General features: G+C 43.7%; 1 protein-coding gene across 6 annotated transcripts in view; it reads right to left on the reverse strand.

The window, feature by feature from the left end:
* The window catches only part of UBE3A (ubiquitin protein ligase E3A), a 91387-nt gene extending 70455 nt beyond the window's left edge, over positions 1-20932 (reverse strand). For 5 of the 6 annotated variants that reach the window (XM_037898692.2, XM_037898713.2, XM_037898683.2 and 2 more), the window contains exon 1: positions 20573-20932. The gene's annotated coding sequence lies outside the window, so the exon portion shown is untranslated. The other variant, XM_043537630.1, reaches the window with a different exon arrangement.
* Between the last annotated feature and the right edge of the window lie 1454 nt (positions 20933-22386).

Here is a 22386-nt window from a genome sequence, read left to right on the forward strand (position 1 = left end):
TATTTCATAGTCTTTAATATTGTTAGCACACAGATTCACTTAATAAAGATGATTTCTCTCTGGTAATATATATACTCTGTATTCTTAGGTGCCATCACACTTACTCCAGTAAAAGATTAGTTACTCACAAGTGGAACTGTGACCTCTAAGCTATGCAAACCATATGAAAATTTGTCTTAAAACTTTATTCAACCATGTAGCTTGTGTGGCACATGAAACAAAGCTACTACTTTACTGAACACTTCCGACAACTACGGCATGTGACTGGGACTAGGAAATTAAAATTACAAGCAACAGTGTGCCACATTATTATTTTATGTTAGAATATGAATTTAAAAAAATGCATCGTATGAAAGCATATGAATCGCTCAATCTGGAAAGGAATAAATGGAGGTGATTGCAATGTTTACAATTTTCCTGGAAGCAGGGGATATTGCAGAGAACCCGAAACAAGCAAAGTTCTCCACACACTAAAAGTGGCAGGTCCAGAGACATTGAAGAGCTACAGCATATTTCAGCAGTAGCACGAAGAGGATTACAAGCTACTAAATCAGTCATTAAAGAATTTAAACAATACTGTGACCAACACAGGAATATCAGGTATCTAACAAAGTGGCTGGCAACCTGAAAAGATAAACAGCAATCTGCAAAGCCATACCATGCATATCAAGTTAACACACATGATGAAACGAAGGAAGAGAATACCTCTCTGTCTGAGAACATCCAGAATTCTAACAATGTACTAAGAGAAGTACCGTAAATTCACCCAGTCACTGAACATTTATGATCATAATTAAAAGTAAGAGGATAACAAGAGGGTAACTCCTAGAGAGCCCAGTTATGACTGAGATCCTACCATGTTAGGCATTGTACAAAACAGAAAGTTCCTGCCCCTCAGAATTTACAATCTAAAAAGAAAAGACAAAGCAGGAGAAGTGGGGACAAAGACAATTTGCCTAAGGTCACGCAGACTATGGCAGAGCCTGGAACAGAACCCAGGTGTCCTGACTCGCTGTCCCTGACCCATTGTCTTCCAACATTCACCACCACCAACAGCAGATGGAATCTGTCTCAGCAGCTGAACAGGCCACTGTAGAAGATCTTTGAGAAGTACACCTCTACCCCCGATATAATGCGGTCCGCGGGAGCCAAAAAATCTTACTGCGTTATATGTGAAACTGCGTTATATCAAACTTGCTTTGGCCCCCCTGCTCCTTGTCCCCTGACCGCCCCCTTCAGAGACCCCCCTTCCCATATCACCGCCAGGACCCCACCCCCTACCCAACCCCCCTGCTCCCTGTCCCCTCAATGCCCTGCCCTGACAAGCATTCACCGGCAGTGGTGGGAAGCGGAGCAACGTGGCCCCAGCCCGCTCCACTCCACCAGCTCCCAGCCCCGGCGCTCCGCTTCCCACCACCGGTGAGTTGGGGGAGGTTGGGGAAAGGACGCCCCCCACACTCACCGGGGGTGGGAAGCAGAGTGCCGCGGCTGGGAGTTGGCAGAGTGGAGCAGGCTGGGGCCAGGCTGCTCTGCTTCCCGCCACTGCCGGTGGGGGGGATCCCTTCCCCCAAGGCCCCTCCCCCGAGCGACACAGCTGGAGCCAGGGTGAGGGAAGCAGAACGGGCTGCTCCCGGCCCCCCGCTAATCACCCAGGCCACTCTGGGCCTGCGGGGCCCCCAAAAGTGCCCCCCCATAGCTCCTGCCTCCCAGACCTGGGGTGGGGGAGGGGGGAGAAGAGGCCTGCTTTACCGTGTAGTATGTGAACCCGTGCTGTATCGGGTCACGTTATATTGGGGTAGAGGTGTAGCTACATGATCAGGAAACATCTGAGCTTCAGAGTTCATAGTGATTGTCCAATAAGAAGCAGAATAATCCTGTCAAAGTGGTTCATGACATCCACATGACCGCCATCTTAAGACACTCTGTGTTTTACTAACTGGCACTTTTAGGTTTGGTTACCTGTTCCATTCTATTTTAAAAATGTCCAAGTAAGGGGGGAGACGGGGAGGGGTGGTGGTGAGGTAAGCTAAGCCCTGAATTCAGCGGACACAAACCCCTGGCAAGTGACGGGGTCTAGACTTATGTAACCTTGACCCATGTCATGTGACTGGAACAAAAACCCAAAGATTAGTTTTTTACCAGCACTCCTGTGACACACATCTTTACTATAATAAGAAACAAAATGACGTCGTACAGGCTATCATAATGGATATTGCCAAAAAAATTGCTGTTTGGAACTGGTCCAAATAACTGAGAAGAAAACAGAGAGACTAGGTGTGTGAAGTAATATCTTTTATTGGAGCAACTTCTGTTGGAGAGAAAGACAAGCCTTTGAGCTTACAAGGAGCTCTTCTCTTCAGGTCTGTGAAGTGTACTCAGGCCTGGTCTACACTAGAAATTTAGGCCGATGCAAGGCAGCTCACATTGACCGAGTTGTGTACGTCTACACTGACTGCCTGGCTTGGCGAGCATATCTAGTAGCTGTCCATAGTTGAGTGCAATTGGCTTGTTGATCATGCTGGCTACATGCTACAGACGCACTCTTGCCTGGAATATACAAGAGATATTTTTCAGAGTAGCAGCCGTGTTAGTCTGTATTCGCAAAAAGAAAAGGAGTACTTGTGGCACCTTAGAGACTAACAAATTTATTTTAGGCAACTAAGCCTAAAAGTGTCATTAGGAAAAACACCCTCATTCAAAGATGCTGGAAGGCGAGCACCGAATTCCATGAAAGGCTGAGTCAGGTCCAGAAAGCCTTGAAGGATTTACAAGTCCAATGGGCGGGACACCAGCATGCTCTTCAGCATTAGAGCAATTCGCAGGCTGCTCAAGCCTCCATTTTGAGCTCCTCAGTGACAATGGGAACAGTCATTAATGAAAATGTGACACTGTCCAAGAAATGCCAACAACTTGGGCAAAAAGTAGGGGAATTAGAGAAAGAATTAAAGACATTTCATCTGTCCTCTGAGTTTTACTGCAGGAGAACCAGGGATGGAAACAGGCAGCCTCCCATGGTCACTGCAATCAAACCTTTGCTAAATTACACATGCAGTTGCAAGTAGGAGTAAGATGGCTTCCATTATAGGTTCCCATGCAACAGAGTCCTCATCCTCCTTCTCCTCAGAGGAATGACAAGGAGGGAGATTTATATCCCTCATATTATGATTATGAATGTGATTTATGGCATGATGTTCCAGATCAGAGAGATTGTCACCCTAATTCAGTCAAGCTTCAGAGGGGTAGCCGTGTTTGCCACTTTTACAGATCCAGACTAAGAGTCTTGTGGCACCTTATAGACTAACAGACGTATTGGAGCATGAGCTTTCATGGGTGAATACCCACTTTGTCGGAAAGCTCATGCTCCAATACGTCTTTTAGTCTAAAAGATGCCACAAGACTCTTTGCCTAATTCAGTGGTTCTCAACCTAGCCAATCAGCACACAGCTGTGGCCCATGTGACATCCTTGGGGCCATACAGGTAGTATTGGATGCAGCCCACAATGGTAAATAGGTTGAGAACCATTTCCCTAATCCAATGGTCCCTGTCACTAGAAGCCATCATGTCAGGTGGAGACCCACTGAGGGGGGCGATCAAAATGGTGACCGCGAAGAAGTGGTAAATGAGACTACTTCACTTTCTCCTGAACAAATTTGAGCCATTGTTCCATCCATGGGACCTATAACAAGAGCTGACTTCCAAACTGGGAAAGAGAAGCTAAAGTAAATGAATGGACAAATCAAGATTTTTGTTTAGTGGTTGCGGTTTCACTGACACCCAATTGCAAATCAGATATTCCCACCGAGATTATAGGTAAGCATCTAGATGAGAAACCACAATTAAGAGAAGCTAAAAATAATCTAGTGCCACACTCTTAGGGGGTAACTAATTTGTAGAATACAAAACAAAGGGAGAATAAGAGCCCTCAGGATTTTGAAGCTCAGGATTTTGGGGAGCTTATGATTTAATCTTCCCAGATGCCAACTGTGATAATCTGGTCTACAAATGTTAATAGTAGGATTCCATCCTGATTTTAGGAATAGGATTGCCTTGGTGGTCAATGCAAACAATACCCAGGGCAAAATCCTCAATGCTGCCAAGCATGCATATGGAGCATGGCAGGATAGCTCGGCTAGGCAGGATTTAAAGACAAAAGGAAAAACAAGATCTGTTGTGACCATTCAAGGGAGAAAGGAAGGAGAGGAAAAGGGCCTCAGAGATAAACAGGGATAAAGGAAAAGATCAAAAGAGGCCTTCTTATTTTGAGTTAAGGGACCGTCAAAAAAAAAAAATATATATATATATGTGTATGTATGTATATGTATATATGAAGATGTCAAGGAAAGAATTCCATACTGGAAGTTAATGATGACACTTTGTAAAAATGAGTACATAGCACCTGGAAAGACTTTTTCTAAATCTGTACCTGTTTAGATAGAACCTTGGGTGGTGTCCCAGGACTGAAGCCTAGTGCTCCCTGTCCACAATAGGACAACATGCTCCACCAACTCATGGAGGTTCCCTTATCCTGGGATTCCTGTGGGCGCCCCAATGTTAAAATCATGATAGGCAATACAAAATGTTAGTGGATACCAGGGTGTCAAACAGTATCTCACCTGTAGAACCAAGTGCACATATCTCCTAAAATCAAGGTGATATGAACTGGATTGCTACACTGGTCAACCCCCTTTATACCTTTTAAAGGTAAAATTCCAATAATAATAATATCTGGGGTGCAAACCGACACAAAATTTGGCAAACAAAATTTGGAAGATGATATTGGGATTCTTGGGAGTGACATCCATGATTATAAGACACACATTTCATGGATTAGAAAAGGAATAGAAACTAATCTTGATTCAAGGGAAGGAATGGAAGGCACTTACTACATGAGAGCCATCAATGAATCCATCCCAGTGCTTCAAGTAGAACCCTCCCATGGGACCAATTAATAAGACAATTCCATAAATTGTAGGCTACGCATAAACAAGACTGTGGAAAGCTCAGTGGAGAAGTGCAAATTGTGGGAAGTGAACCTCCACCGAAAAATAGCATAAATACCCTCAGGAGGCAGACAAGGCAGTTACTCAAATTATTAAGTCCTTAGTGGACCAAAGGATATTAGTTCACACAACTAACAAAAATAATTCTCCTCTTTGGCTAGTCCATAAACTGGATGATTTCTAGACGTTAACCATTGCTTATCGAGCACTGAATCAACGGACTCCTGAAGTTGCCCTATCAGGTGGCATCCTATCAGGACCTATTAGAACGAGTAACTGACGGAAAGAAGTAGTTTTCTGTTTTTGATTTAACTAATGGCTTCTGGTCTGTCCTTGTGGCCCCAGAAAGCCAATATAAGTTTGCTTTCATGCACAAAGGTCAACAGTTTACACAAACCCTACTTCTTCATGGATTTAATAACGCTCACATTATTTCATGCAGCCATAACCAAGTTTCTGGCTCCTCTTTTAGAAACTGATCAGGTATTGGTACATGATGATAATATATTAGTTGCCTCAGAAACTGAGGAAGCACACAGAGAAGGCCTAACTTGGTTGTTTAAACTGCTGACTGAGACAGGGTTAAAATTAAGGTTCAGATAGGCAAGAATAAAGTATCCTTCCTGGGAACTGAAATTGGCCCTGATAGCAGACAGCCCCTTCAGGAACAAGTCCAAGGTATCTTAGACCTCCCAGTACTCTGAACATGAGTTGAGATCCTTTCTGAGATTTGCAAGATTCAATAGGGAATTTATTCCAGCATTTGCTGAAATTGCTAAACCACTGTATAGACTTCTCAAGAAGGGAGAAATTTGGGAATGGAAGTCTAAAACACCATCAAGCAGTCCATGGCTTAACATCAAAAAGTGCCCAGATAGCTGCACCAGCACATCCTAACCTACAAAAACCTTTTATTTTGAAGTAGGAGCTTCAACTAAAGCTCTTTCTGCTGTGTTAATGCACCTTCAGTTAGGCAAGGATAAACCTATCACCTATGCTTCCCTGCTTCCTAGCTGAGTGGAGGAAAAATTTTCTGCAAGCAAAAAACAAGTTGAGCAGTGTATCGGGCCATTCAATATTTTGAATCTCTTACAGAGTTAAACACATAGTCCTTAGGACTCTTCACACCCTTCTAAAATATCTTTTCTCTGGGCAAATTAAAGATGGACAGGTATCAAATTCTCAGCTGGTGCGCTGGACTTTAGCTTTAATGGATTCAGATTTGCAGGTAAAGACCCTGCCTGGACAATCTAAAACTGCTTTAGGTTTATTGGTAGGTGGGAACCCCCATGAGTGCCCACTTCTTCAATTGAGCACTCGAAAGAAATATCTTTCTGAGGCTCCAAATGGGATGAGAAAGCTTTTTGAACTAAAATGTATTCAGGTGTGGTTTATAGATGGTTGATCATACCACATTGATGGAAGCGCCTACACTGGTTTTGCACTTATAGATCCTGTCAATTAGACAGTGATTGCAAGCAAATGTAACATACATTTGGCTCAGTAAGCTGAATTGGGTGAAGTGAGTTTTGGAAAATGTTTCCTTAGAAAAAGATCTGTACTTGTGTTCTGATTCTCAATGGGTGTGCATGGCTCTAGTTGACTGGCTTTCAGAATGGGAGGAAAATGCTATGTGTAGTTCAGATGGTAAACCTGTACCACTCACTGATTTATATCTGTATACAGTTACCCTTTTAAAAAGCAGAAGAGATGAAACTTTAATTGGCAAAGTAAAAGCTCATCAAAAGCATGTTCCATTCTGCTGGGGGTCCTATCAGGCTGATTTTGAAGCTAAACAGGGAGCATTAAATGTAACCTGCTGGCAATCTCCACAACAAAATGTTGTAGCAAGAACTCAAACACCAGAGTCAGAAAATACAGTCTTGCTGAAATGCAGAACAAAATCTCTCTATGAAATCTCTCTTTAAAAAAAGATAATGAGGGAGGAATTCCTCTTCGAATACTACCTGAAGGGGGTGGTCTACTCATAGCAAAGCCACAAAGCCAGCGGATGTGAGTAGTGCCTAAACACTTACAAAATGACATCATGTATCTTGCATGTGATCAAAAGGGGCATCAGAGCATTGCTCATTCAACTGAATGTCTATTGCAAACAGCTTGGTGGTTTTGATATTGACCAATATGTCAGAAATTGCTTGCAGTGTGATTCTGTCAACACAGATCAGGGAAGAAGCAAGATTCCCTTAACAAACCCAGAGGCTATACGGTCCATGCATTAAGGTGCAAGTCGATTATACTAGGCCCTTACCTACCACACCTAGAGGAAATAAATACCTCTTGGTAAGTGGATACTTTCACAAAATGGATTGAAGTTTCATAGTTATCTGCCAATTATAGTGTTTCAGTCACAACATGTATGTCACATAGCCACAGTATATCACCTGTCGCAAAAAGAAAAAAAAACCCTCCATCATTCAGAAAACACAACAGATAAGTTTGTGATAAGAACCAGCAGATTACAAAAAGGTAATTGATGAAAAAATTTCCCTGTTTGTTTATGCAACAAACTCTCCTTTCCGTATGATTGAGAACCCACACTTCATTAACATGGTTCAGTCATTAAGACCAGGATAGAATCCACCCAAAAGAGCAGATGTCACAGGCAAAATTGCAGGATAAAGTGTATGAAAGAGAATTTGAGCAGTGTGCAAAAGGTCTAGAGGGTAAAATTGTTAACCTGAGTCCTGATGGGTAGAGCAATGTTCACAACGATCCCGTTGTATGTGCTTGTGTGACAACAGAAGAAGGGAATGTCTTCCTTACAGAAACAACTGATACATCAGGAAACATGCACACAGCAGAATACTTACAAGTAGTAGCAGTAAAAGCTATAACAAACTTTAAAAAAAATTCAAATGTTTAGTACGCAGCTTGGTCACAAACAATGCTGCAAATGTATCCAAGATGAGAAGAAATTATTTAGAAGAGAGTCCCAACCTAATAACATACGGTTGCAGTGCTCATTTGATGCACCTCCTAGCCAAAGGCTTCAGTGTTCCAGAAATAAAGGCTAATGTTGTTGAAATGGCAAAATACTTCCGTAACAACCACTTTGCAGCAACTACTCTGAAAAAAGTGGGAGGAACCAAACTAACTCTCCCACAAGACATGCAATGGAACTCAGCAGTGGACTGTTTTGAGCACTATAGCAAGAACTGGCCTAATCTGATGACAGTTTGTGAACAAAATCGTGAAAAAAAGAGATGGCACTGTCACAGCCAAAGTTCTCAACACTGGGCTTAAGAGAAATGTTGAACACATGCTGAGCTAAGGGTAAACCATTCAAGAAATATATGTTTGCTGATGGTGTTTTAAAGAAAGTCACACCAGTGAACTGGTGGAAGTCACTTAAGCACTTGGATTCAGAGACTGTTGAAGTGCTAATCTCACTTTTAACAGCAGTATCTTCTTCTGCTGGTGTAGAAAGAATATCTTCTCCCTTTGGACTAATTCATTCCAAATTGAGAAATCGTTTGGGACCTGAAAAAGCAGGAAAGCTTGTTTTTCTTTTCCAGATTATGAACGAACAGGAAAATGAAAGTGAAGATGACTGAGTTAGCTGCAGAACTATTTTAGTTAAAAACAACAAAAACAAACCTGATTTTAAAAAACTTGAATGTTTAACTAAATTCAAAAATTCATATGCTTATTTTGTTAAAATATTATATGTTTGCTGTTGAAGAAAAAAAATCCAGAATACATAACGTTGTTTTAGTTAAACAAAACAATTTAAATGTCTGACCGATGATATTGTCCTCCTAATACAGCATGGAAAGAAAATCCTCCAAATATTAATGATTAACCTGTTGAACTGGAGATAGTTCACCTCCCAATGACTTCATAAATATCTGCTTCCATTACCTTTGGTAAATGAAATAACCAAACAATCATTCATTTGCTGATATAGCTGTAAAGCTAATCTGAAAAGTTTTCAAAATAAATCACTTTAAAAATGTATACTGTGTACCTTCTAAAAATGAAACCTACATCTAACTCTGAGTTGTGAAGAATATGTATGAAGGTTATAACAACCAACAAGAATGCACTTTTATGTAGAAATCCATAATTAAATCAAGTCTTCCTGACTAGTGATTTAAATCATGATTTAAATCAAATCCACCCTGCATGTAACCATTACAAGGCACATGCGTAACTCAGGATATATAGGAGGGTGTTAAGAGCTTCTCTGCGTGGTGGAGTAGTGATGAGACTCTAAACAGGAAAAAAAAAAAGATGTATTTGCCTGCAGCCGCTATGCCTCGCTGGACCACCCAGCAGGGAGTGAGACTGTTTACTTACTTCTATTGTAGTTTTCAATAAATGGTTAAAATCCACCCAGTTTCTCTTGAATCGACTGAATTGCTCTGGCAGAAAGGCAGTTCATAACAACAGTGACACACAACTTGCAGGATCATGCAAAACAAAATAGTTGCACGGAACATTATATTCCTACATGTACAGCAGTCACCACACGATCCTTACCAGGCTACAAAAACAGCAGGGCCAGGTGGAGCATGCCACACCACACACTACTCTGGCTCACTATCTTTCAAAGTCTCCCTGAGCTGTATAGGTCCATGTCGAGCTCTTCTAGTAGCCCTTGTACCTGGATGTTAAAATTCAGCAGACAGCCACTCCACCTCCACCTCGGTGGAAAAATCTTTCCCCCTTTGTTTCTCACATATATTATGCAGGACACAGAAGGCAGCTCTAATCGTTGGGATATTTTTCTCACTGGAGGTCCAATCTTGTGAGTAAACAACGTCAGTGACCCTTCAGACGACCAAAATCACATTCAACTATCATTCTGCATCTGCTGAGCTGGTAGCTGAATGGTTCCTTGGTGCTGTCAAGGTGGCTGGTGTTAGACTTTGTGACCTAGTGGAAGGCTGGGCCCCCCAGGCTCTCTACTGGCATTTCAACATTCCCACCCAGTGGTAATCTGCAGGTCAGGAAAGAAAGTCCCTGCTTGTAGTTTCTGAACAGTCCTATATTCTTAAAGATGTATGGGTCATGTTTCTTCTCTAACAAGCCCACACTGATGTTGGTGAGGAATCCCCAGTGATCCATGAATGATTGCATAACCATAGAAAAAGAGCCCTTTTTGTTGATGTACTCAGTGGAGAGGTGGGCTGGTGGCAAAATAGGGATGTGTGTGCAGTCTATCGCTCCACTGCAGTTTAGGAACACCACTGCTGCATATCCATCAACTAGGTCCTGCGCATTACCCAGAGTCACAGTCTTTCATAGCTGGAGGCGATTAATGGCCCTGAAAAACTTGCATCAAAACTGCCCCTGTAGTCCATTTCCCGACTCCAAACTGATTCCCGACTGACCAGTAGCAAACTGGTGTTGCAAGTTTCCACAGTGCCATCACCACTCACTTCTCCACTGTTCGTGTAGCTCTCATTTTGGTATCTCTGTGCTAGTGGGTTGGGATGAGCTCAGCACAGATCAAGAAATGTGGCCTTGTGTGTCCAAAAGTTCTGCAGCCACTGCTCATCATCCCAAACTTGTATTTGATGCCATCCCACCAGAGTTTGTTTCTCAGGCCCGGAAGCAGTGCGCCACTGTCTAGAGCTGCTCTGTGAACGCCACCAACAACCCAGAATTCGTTCTCGCTATGCCCCACAGCCATCCATCCTCCAAGGAAGGCCGTTCCCCATTAATTTGGTTCTTCTTGTGGCTCTGCAAATGCTCCAGGATTGTGCGCCCTGTGCTTGTAACGCTCATGACAATAGTGCAGAGCTGTGCAGGCTCCATGCTTCTCTCAGAGATGGTGGACAGCAAGAAGGACTGCATGGGTTTGTGGGATTTTGAAAAAAAGGTGTAAGAACAGTGGGCTAACAATGTATGTAAACGTGTAGCAATACTTTTAAAATGACTTGGATGAAAGCTGCAATATGTTTGGCTGAAAAGTCTAAAGCCACGTCTACACTACAGTGTCTGTTGTGACATAGCTACAGCGCTGTAGCTATGCTGGCATAACCTTGTAGTGTAGATGCAGCCTATCACAATGGAAGGGTTTCTTCCATTATGATAGGAACGCCATCTCCCTGAGTGACAGTAGCTAAGTTGACAGAACCTATCAACCTAGCTGCATCTACGGTGGGGGTTAGGTTGCCACAGCTATGGCACTTGGAATGTGGATTTTTTACATCCCTGAGCACTGTGGCTATACCAACCTAAATTTTAAGTGCAGACCAGGCCTTACAATCCATGTAGTTATAACGACAGCGAATGCACGTATCAAGACTATAAAGCCTCTTTCACCCACCAAGGAAAATCCAAGTTATCTGTTCAGATGAGTATCAGAAGTTTCTCTTAAAACACATTTTCTGCCCCACCCCGTGCCCAAGTAAAAAAAGAGTAGGATGCTTCAAAGAAGTGGTTGGCTCACCCCTCTTGCTTCTGCCACTGAAGTGAGGATTTAAAGACATCACCAATATAGCTCCACAGCTGAGCATTTGCAGTTCTTCCTCTGAAATTCTCCACTATTCTGCAAAGAGGGTGGGAAAGGTGGAAGGAGGTAGTAGAAAAAAAATGAAGCAGGTGACACCATCCCTACTTCCCTCAAACCATGTGATTTGTAAAACTGATACGGGGAAGCAGGCTCAACTTATTAAAAAAAAAAAAGGTTGATGGTTAAAAAGAAGATATTTATATTGAATCAACTGGCCTTTTCCTCCAGTTGATATGAAATGCTTTTTATAGACAGTTTGGGAGAAAGTCTTAGGGGAGCCTCAAAGAGAAGCAGATCACTACTTCCTTTAAGTCTACCCCGGGAAAAAATTTTCTTCATTCTAATGAATCTATTGTCTTACGCTTTTTCATTTATATTATTGTTTAATCAATAAGCCATTTTATCCTTTATTCCCTGCTCCACAATCCATCCCCCACATAGTTCTTCCTCCTCTTCACATGAAAGTCACCCTCTCCCCACCTGCCAATATGAGTTAACACTCTCACATCTACAGATCTATTAATTCACACGAGTAGGGCCCTACCAAATTCATGACCATGAAATCTGGTCTCCCCCATGAAATCTGGTCTTTTGTGTGCTTTTACTCTATACTATACCAATTTCACAGGGGAGACCAGCACCTCTCAAATTGGGTTCCTGACCCGAAAGCCTGTTGCAAGGGTGGCATGGTATGATATTGCCACCCTTACTTCTGTGCTGCCTTCAGAGCTGGGCAGTCAGAGAGCGGCGGCTGTTGACCGGATGCCCAGCTCGGAAGGCAGTACCCCACAGCAGCAGCACAGAAGTAAGGGTGGCAATATCATACCATGCTACCCTTACTTCTGCGCTGCTGCATTCAGAGCTGGGTGGCTGGAGAGTGGCGGCTGCTGGCCAATGGCCCACCTCTGCAGGCAGCAGGGCAGAAGTCAGGGTGGCATGGTATGGTATTGTCATCCTCCCTTCTGTGCTGCAGCTGTCTTCAGAACTGGGCTCCCTGCCAGCAGCCACCACTCTCCAGCTGTCCTGCTCTGAAGGCAGCACCATCACCAGCAGCACCACAGAAGTAAGGGTTGCAGTACCACAACCCCACCCACCACAACCCCCTCTTGGGTCAGGACTCTACAATTACAACACTTTGAAATTTCAGATTTAAATAGCTGAAATAGTGAAATTTATGATTTTTTAAATCCTGTGACTGTGAAATTGACTAAAAAGGACGGTAAATTTGGTAAGGCCCTATACATGAGCATATCTAAGTACTGCTCTCTCCCTGACCAAGTTCTTTCTGTCCTGATCATTAATTAAAGATAGGAAACAAAGGGTAGGAATCAATGGTCAGTTTTCAGAATGGAGAGAGGTAAATAGTGGTGTCCCCCAGGGGTCTGTACTCGGCCCAGTCCTATTCAACAAATTCATAAATGATCTGGAAAAAGGGGTAAACAGTGAGGTGGCAAAATTTGCAGATGATACAAAACTACTCAAGATAGTTAAGTCCCAGGCAGACTGCGAAGAGCTACAAAAGGATCTCTCGCAACTGGGCAACAAAATGGCAGATGAAATTCAATGTTCATAAATACAAAGTAATGCATATGGAAAACATAATCCCAACTATACATATAAAATGGAGTCTATTTTAGTTGGTCCCACTTAAGAAAGAGATCTTGCAGACATTGTGGATAGTTCTCTGAAAACATCCACTCAATGTGCAGCGGCAGTCAAAAAACGTGAACAGAATGTTGGGAATCATTAAGAAAAGGATACATAATAAGACAGAAAACATCATATTGCCTCTATATAAATCCATGGTACACCCACATTTTGAATACTGCTTGCAAATGTGGCTGCCCCATCTCAAGAAAGATATATTGGAATTGGAAAAGGTACAGAAAAGAGCAACAAAAATGATTAGAGGTATGGAACAACTGCCATATGAGGAGAGATTAATAAGACTGGGACTTTTCAGCTTGGAAGAGAGACAATAAAGGAGGGATACGATAGAGGTCAATAAAATTATGATCGGTGTGGAGAAAATAAGGAAGTCTTCCACTCCTCATAACACAAGAACTAGGGGTCATCAAATGAAATTAATAGGCAGCAGGTTTAAAACAAACAAAAGGAAGTATTTTTTCACACAACGCACAGTCAACCTGTGGAACTCCTTGCCAGAGGCTGTTGTAAAGGCCAAGACTATAATTCAAAAAAAGAACTAGATAAATTCATGGAGGACAGATCCATCAATGGCTATTAGCCAAGATGGGCATGAATGGTACCCCTAGCCTGTTTGCCAGAAGCTGGGAGTGGGCAACAGGGGATGGATCACTTGATGATTACCTGTTCTGTTCATTCCCTCTTGGGCACCTAGCATTGGTCACTGTTGAAAGACAGGATACTGGGATAGATGGACCTTTGGTCTGACCCAGTATGGCAATTCTTATGTACTAATTCTCAACCAGGGTTCATTTCTCACATTTGCTTCCTTCAATCCTGCTTCCATGCCACTGAGTGTCTCAGGAACCTGAAAGCTTCCTCTATTTCAAATCTATCCTTCCCATGTCTAGTACTGTCATCTTCCAAAAAAGTTAAGTTATTTCTACTTCATTTAGTCCCTTACCTACATAACACCAGACACCTGTTTACTACCTTTGACTCCCTGCTCAAGCTTTTGTGAATGCAAAATTCCTGTTTCTCCAGAATTTCACTGATTTATTTATTTATTTTATTTTAAGAGAATTCCTGTTAAGGTTAGAGTGAGTGGCCCTTGTTTAATGCTTCCCTCTCCTTTCTTGTTGCAGAATCAGGAGGTAGGATCTGGGAAACATCTCATCCATGACAGCACAGGGAGGTAACCCTTGTTGCACAAGAAGAGACATAAAACATTAAGGGTATTTCTATGCTACAATGAAACACTCGCAGCTGGCCCATAGCCCTGCAAGCCCCAGCAGCTGCCCAGGCTGCGGTGCTATTAAATTGCAGTGTAAATGTTTGGGACTGGGCTGGAATCTCAGAACCCAACTTCCAGCTCGATCTTGAATGGCTACAGTGCAATTTTACAGCCTTGCAACCTGAGACCTGTGAGTGCGGATTAGCTGACAGAGGCCAGCCATGGGTGTTTTACTGCAGTGTAGACATACAGTAAAGCACTGGCAGTTCTCTCCAAATCCACCTCAGGAGATCTAGCTACTACGTGCACAAGCATCCCTGGAGAAGAGTGTGGACCAGTTTCATAGCTATGAGGAAAATCAAACACCTAAACTTTCCCACACTCAGCCCCCTACAAAAATGTTTCACTGCCTCCTTTGTTATAAAGAATCCATTCATGTGAAAGTAACCAGTTTGAATATCATCATATCTTCTCCTGCACTCTCCTGTTCCAAGTATGTGTATGGAAGATCCCAAATCCCTGCTCCATGAAAGGCTGGGAGAGAAAAAGAGGATCAATGGAACCCCTTTCCATTCACCTTTGAACCCAGAGGGCCTGTAGAGAGGTGGTGGAAAGAAAATCAAGAGACTCAGGATAAGATTTTCAGAATTGTTGAGCATCAGCAAGTCCAATTAACATAAATGGGAAATGCAGGTGCCCAGCACTTCTGAAAATCAGGCCCTTAGTGCATAGGCAGTCAGTTTCATTACATGTAGGCCAAAAGCAGAAAGCATGACCAAGGACTACCACACACCAAAGAAGCACAAGTACGTGTTTTCCATGGGCCCTATGCGGAAATATGTTGCCTGTCTACTTACATGAACCATCTACTAGGAGGGAACTACAAATGGACCTACTCCTACCAGCTGCTGATGATAGGAAAGACTTATTCCTTCATGAGAATTTACGTTAACTCATTATGAACCTCACTTATTTATTACAGACCCAATCCCATTAGTACTCAGCTTCCTCAATTGTCATTGATAATGTTTTTAAGAGATGGGAGGGAGAGAAGAAAAGTGAAGCTATAGTTTGTGTATGCTTTTACATAAATAGTTTACATTTATATACTTTACACTGTCTTTAATAGCAGGCTGTCACAATAATGTACATAAATTAATCACATCTCAGAATACCCTAATAAGTTAGATAAATATTACTTCTATTTTACAAACAAGTAAACAGATGAGAAAATACATTTGCAATGCAGAAGAGATGTGGTTCCTCATCAACTAGACTTCTTGACTTTTATGCATTCAAAACATTACATTTCAGCAGTGTAGAAGTTTAATACAGAACAGAGGTTGATAAAAAAGCATTGAAGGTGTCATGTCCAAAGGATTATTGAAGCTGTTAAACAAGCATACAGCATTAAAATATCCCACCTACAGTGTCATGATGCATTGTACATCAACACTTAAATTGTTAAAATAAAAGCAATGACTTTAAACTGTACAGAACTGCATATCAAGTATCTCAACTATCCAGAATATTGGTTAAATGGGGCATTCATGTTATTAATAAGTATAAATTAAGCTATTAAATTCTTTACATATCCCACAAAGCCTGTTGTGATACATCATGAAATGTATCACTGTGGGACATAACAGGTAAGAAAACTTTGCTGATGCAGAGAAGTGATCAATACCTCTCCTTTATTATAACAAAAAAATGAAGCTGGAAAAATTGAGCCATATGCAAGATGCACAACTTTTCAGGGTTCTATGAACTGAAAATGCAATGGGAGTGTATTGGTTTAGTTGACATGGTGGTTGAAACTCCAACAGCTTGTCTACACTAGTAACACTAGCAGGGAGTCGTTATGGTGGGAAAATTTAGACGATAACCCAGTGTTGATAAATCTATTAAGGTCTTGCAATAGCATTATGATCATGCTTTCTAACTTTTTAAAAAGTGAGCTTTTTTTTAAAGTAAGAGTTCTACTAAATAGCTTCTGAAATCAACCGAAGTGCTACTACTATTTTTTTTTAAACTTTGCATGCTAAAAATGTAGTTTTAATTAACTTAAGAAACATCTATCTTGGCTAACAAGTTCTGTAATAAGTTTCAGCCCAACATAATATAAAACAGACAGCTCTTAAGCCTTCTGAAAATAGTCATTATAATAGGACAAGTTAGGTCATGTGACAATTTGTGTCAATTTGTATTTGACAAACCTTAAATATTATTTTTAAAAGGCCAATTTAATACTACCTACCAATGCTTTTCTTTCATTAGTTAACTAAAATCCACAAAAACTGCCAATCACAAGGAACATCATTGACATTTGCCTCTTAGCAACAGCAGCAATAAGCAGAATGAGTTTTAAACATAAACTTGTGTAAATTTTTAAAAGAAAGAGAGGCACGAAGCTGGAATTTTCACAGGAGCTGGATTTATCCTATGGAACTCACTCCCACAAAAGGTGGTAATGACCATGAACCTCACCATTTTCAGAGCTAAATACAAAACTAATTTCTTCAACCTAACTTTCCTTCTATAACTTCTTTTTTCAAAGACGGAGGAGCACAAAACCCACTCACACTAAAAATCAAAACCAAAAATAAATTCTAAGTAAATCAAATTATTTCTCTTAAAGCCTAGGAATAAAGATTCATGTTTTTACTTAAATATTGGTAAAAGTCAAAAAAGCGAACAATGTTGGGAATCACTGGGAAAGGGACAGATAAATAAGACAGAAAACATCATATTGCCTCAATATAAATGCATGGTATTCGTGAATACTGCAGGCAGATCTGGTCACCCCATCTCAAAAAAGATATATTGGAATTGGAAAACGTACAGAAAAGGGCAACAAAATAATTAGTGGTATGGAACAGCTTCCATATGAGGAGAGATAAATAAGACTGGGAGTTTTCAGCTTGGAAAAGAGATGACTAAGTGGGGATAAGACAGAGATCTATAAAAACACGACCGGTGTGGTGAAAGTAAATAAGGAAGTGTTATTTACTCCTTCTCATAACACAAGAACTAGGGGTCACCAAATGAAATTAATAGGCACAGGTTTAAAACAAACAAAAAGAAGTATTTCTTCATATAACGCACGGTCAACCTGTGGAACTCTTTGCCAGAGGTTGTTGTGAAGGCTAAGGGCTTGGCTACACTTGTGAGTTACAGCGCAATAAAGGAGCCCCGGGAGTACGAGCTCACTACCCGTCCACACTGGCAAGGCACATAGAGCGCTCTGACTCTGAGGCTACAGTGCTGCTGGTACTCCACCTCGGCGAGTGGAATAACGTTTGCTGCGCCCTCGCTGGAGCACCGCGGTGCCAGTGTGAACGAGGTGTTGCTTTACTGTGCTCTGATCAGCCTCTGGAAACGTCCCATAATCCCCTTAAGTCAAGTGGCCACTCTTGTCATTGTTGGGAATCGGCTGTAGGAATGCGGAAATGCCCTTTGAAAGCTCCGTTTCTGACAGCCGGCTGCTTATCTGCTCCGAGACAAAGCAAGCCATTAGTGTGGAATGCTGTTAGAGAGAGAGAGGCGGGGGGGGGGGGGGGGGCAAGGGGTTCTGCTGCTGTCTGAACTTACAAGACAGCATGCTGACATGCTCTCAGCCTCCCAAAAACCCACTCTCTCCCCAAACATACACATATCACACTCCCTCTAACACTCCACCCCACCCTCCCCATTTGAAAAGCACATTGCAGCCACTTGCATGCTGGGACAGCTGCCCATAATGCACTGCTCCCAATGCCGCTGCAAGGGCCACAAATGTGGCCATGCCAGTGCGCTTGAAGCTGTCAGTGTGGATGGACTGCAGCAATTTTCCTACTGCGCTCCGCGAAGGCTGGTTTAACTCAAAGCACTCCACATCTGCAAGTGTAGCCATGCCCTAAGACTAAAAGAGGATTCAAAAAAGAACTAGATAAGCTCACGGACGGTAGATCCATCAGTGGCTATTGCCCAGAATGGGCAGGGATGCAAAACCATGCTCTGAAGTGTCCCAAGCCTCTGTTTGCCAGAAGCCGGGAACACGCGACATAGAATGGACCACTTGATTATCTATTCTGTTGACTCCCTCTGAAGCACCTGGCATTGGACGCTGGCAGAAGACAGGCTACTGGGCTAGATGGACCATTGGTGTGACCCAGTACAGCCATTCTTATTTATTTTGAAATTCTTGGGAGGTACTCATATTGTAGTGATGGAAAACACAAGAGTAGACAGAACAAGGATCTTCTTTTAACTTCCAGTGTGATAAATCGTGCCATATATTACCTAATACTGTGATAACTACTTGTTCTAAGACTGGTTTATGTTGTAACAGTTGACACAAAATTACAGTTGTTCTGACTGAGATGTGCAGCTAAAAGTGACCAAAACTAGGAATAATCAAAATATGAATATACAGATAAGTCAATATGATGGATGTTATGTGAGAAAGTTATTCAAATTAATTTTAATACACATTTTAGAGATTTAATTTACAAGATGAATATGGTTACAGTTCACACACACTAATAAACACTAACTTTCATAGTATTATAAAGTGATAGAATCTGTATCTTTAAACCTGTTTCCCAGCTTTTTTGCTTTTTCAGTGCACATGATGTATTAAATTATTTGTTCTGGTAGCACACAAAATGTGCTAGCCACTTTTCATTAAAATAAAATAAAAACCGAGGTCTCTGCCCTAAAACTGAGTTTTTGCCACAGATACAGTAGGTTTGATGTCCTGCATCAAATAAGACTTCGAATCTGGAAAACTGATCCTTGCAGGCCCTTGCATCTGTAAAGAGTCCCACAGAAGTCCACACACACAGGGCCTTCTTGCAAGTCTCAGATCACAAGAATGGTGCCTAGAACACATTTCCCGCCCAAAGATGCTTAGAACCCAGCGGCAGTGTGGATATTACACAGAAAGCGAAGAAAAGCTTTCCTTAACAGTAACAACCCTAACAAGATAGTGTTTATAGTTTCCATATGCTTACAACTAATCTATTTAATAAAAACATTTCCACAGCTCCAGCATTTCCCTCAGCCACTGGTAGGTACAACTTCAGAACATACTACTTATGTTATAACTTGAGACATGATCAGAAAGAGTCCAAGGAGCACAATCCAGCCAATATATTTGTTTTTTGATGCTAAACACTGGCACAAAAAGCAGTAAAATCCTGCAATCACATTAACTAAATAAAGTGAACTGAAGAGCAGCTTGTTTACAGCTCAGGAAGTCCAACTCTTCAACCAGGATGACATATTACACAAGCAAGTCAGCTTGCCCCCTTGAATAGACTACCACATTTATATGGCCCCTTTCACAGTAGCATGTGAGCACCTCCTTATCTTTAATATTTGTAACTCTCAACACAGTATGAGATAAGGAAGTACTATTACCTGCACTTTAAAGAACTGAGGCACAGTTTATAAAGTCTTTTGGAACCCGCAGCAGCAAGCCTTTTGGCCCGGGTTCAGCCAGGTTCACAGACTCAGGTTAGCGCGGCTCCTGCTAGTGCTCTGAAAGTAACTGTGTAGACAGTGCTTTGAAGTTGTGGCTCAGGGTGGAGGCCAGGGTTTCAAAACCCCAGCACCGGCCAACACCACAACTTCAAAGCCCTGTCTACACAACTATTTTTAAAACACCGGAGTGAGCCCTGCTAGCCCAAGCCCATTGCCCTGGACTCGGAAGCTGGCTCCTGTGGGTTCTAAAACGCCGTGTAGACCCACCTAGAGAGGCTAAGTGACGTGTCCAAGGTCACACAGGAAGCTGGCGACAGAGCAGGGACTTGACGTCTCCCCAGCGAATGCCCAAAGCACTGGTCAGGCTTCCCCTCCACCCCCTACTCTCAAAGCCGTAGCCCCATGTTAAGGAGACCTCCCACACCGCGTGCACCAGAGACAGGAGGCCGCTCACACCATGTACCTTGCCCCGTGGGCACCTCCCCGCAAAGAGCGGAGGCCCCACCAGCACCTGCCCGCTGCCTCGGAGACCACCGCTGACCCCCATCTCCTGGCACCTGGGCAGCCGCCCCGCGCTCTCCATCCCCGCCCCGACAGCGGAAGCGCCCCCCGCAAACCCCAGCGGCGATACCGAAACCGTCCCAGTCGGGACACGCCGGCGGGCGGGCTGGCCGCGCCTGGGCCCGGCGGCGCCTGTCTCCGGGCCGGGCTGAGCCGCCCCCTAACCCCCGCGTACGGACCTGCGCGCTGCGGCCTGCTCCCCGGCGCGGCCCTGACGCTCTCGCTGCTGCTGCTGCTGCTGCCGCCGCCGCCCGGGCTCATGCGGGGCCCGCGCTGCTCTCGGGGCGGGGGAGGCGGCGCCGCTGCCTGTGCCGGGCCGGTCTGCGGCGAGGGGACGGGGCTGCGGCCTCGGCGGGGTCCGGAGGGCGGCGGGTGCAGGCGAGGGCGGCGGCCCGGGCTGGCGAGGGCGGCGGTCGGTCGGGGAGGTGGGCAGGGCCCGCTTTGCGCCTCTCTCACCCCGAACCCAGCGCCACCATCTTGGGAGAAACACGAATATCGGCGCGGCGCAGCCTCGGAGGACTCGCGGGCATAGCAGGGTATCCCGGCATGCACCGCGCTCGAGATCAGGGCGCGCTACTTTCCGCCCGGAACCATAGAGGTCCCACCTTTCCCAGTGGGCGGGGCGCGGAGGCAGCCGAGGGTCCCGCCGCCGATGCCGTCGGCACGCAGCAGTTAGGCGGCCGCGCGCGCTGGCGGCCATGTTGGGGTCGGACAGTTACCTCCCGGCCCGTGGAGTCACCGTCACCATGGGGCGAGTTGGGCAGCAGAGGACGGGGAAAGGGGGGGGAGTCTGCCAAGGCCAGGGGTTCAGTCTCGAGCCAGGCCCCGCCCCCGCACGCAGTCGAGAGAGGGGTGTAAAAGCCATGGGCTTGTGTCAGCGCTCCGGGGCGGGGGGCCTCACACACACGCTGCACGAAGGGGCAGTAACAGGGTTGCACGGTCCAGCCCTCCCAAGTTAGGGGAGGCCAGGATTAGGGCTGCCCAACCCTGAACCTTAATTACCTGCCACAGCAGAAATGCCAAATATTGTCTGCAGCTGTGGGAAATGAGTGGAAAAGCTCATGCAGAAGGGCCTCTGTGTCCCCTGCATTTCAAGTTCTGTGGTGGGGGGTGGGCCTCAGTGTAGGAAAGCCCCGGGGGGATTGTGGACAAGCTAGGGAAATAGCAGGTGCCCAGGGAGCCTGAACCCAGTGCAGATTGACTGACACAAGCTACCATGGATGGGGGAAGCAGCGGGCCACATCTGTTATATCTTCTAAACCTCGTTGTACCACATTAGGGTGGCCCATACCTCATTTTAAGTAACCAAACCTTTTTTCACTGATTTTATCCTTGTGATCTCTTGTCCCTTATTTTAAGATGTATTGAAGTGTATCTGTTTCTCTGAAAACATCTGCTCAGTGTGCAGCAGCAGTCTAAAAAGCTAACGGTGTTAGGAGCCATTAGGAAAGGGATAGATAAGCCAGAAAATACAATGCCACTATATAAATCCCAGTACGCCTACACATTGGATACTGCATGCAGTTCTGGTCGCTTCATCTCAAAAAAGATATATTGGAATTGGAAAAAGTACAAAAAAGGACAACATCAATGATTAGGGGAATTGAACAGCTTCCACGTCATAATAGATTAAAAATACTGGGACCATTCAATTTGGAAAACAGATGCGTAAGGGGAGATATGATAGAGGTCTATAAAGTCACAAATAGTTTGGAAAAAGTGAATAGGGAAGTGTAATTTACTCCTTCACATAACACAAGAACCAAGGGTCACCCAATGAAATTAACAGGCAGCAAGTTTAAAATAAACATTAGGAAGTACTTTACACAAAGCACAGTCAACCTGTGGAACTCATTGCCAGGGGATGTTAAGGCCAAAAGTATAACTGGGTTAAAAAAAATTAGATAAGTTAATGGAGGATAGGTCCATAAATGACTATTAAGATGGTCTGGATGTCCCTCATGGTATGTCAACACAGCAAAGAAAAACCCAC

This window comes from Chelonia mydas, chromosome 1 (assembly GCF_015237465.2).
Source record: "Chelonia mydas isolate rCheMyd1 chromosome 1, rCheMyd1.pri.v2, whole genome shotgun sequence".
Taxonomy (NCBI): Eukaryota; Metazoa; Chordata; order Testudines; family Cheloniidae; genus Chelonia; species Chelonia mydas.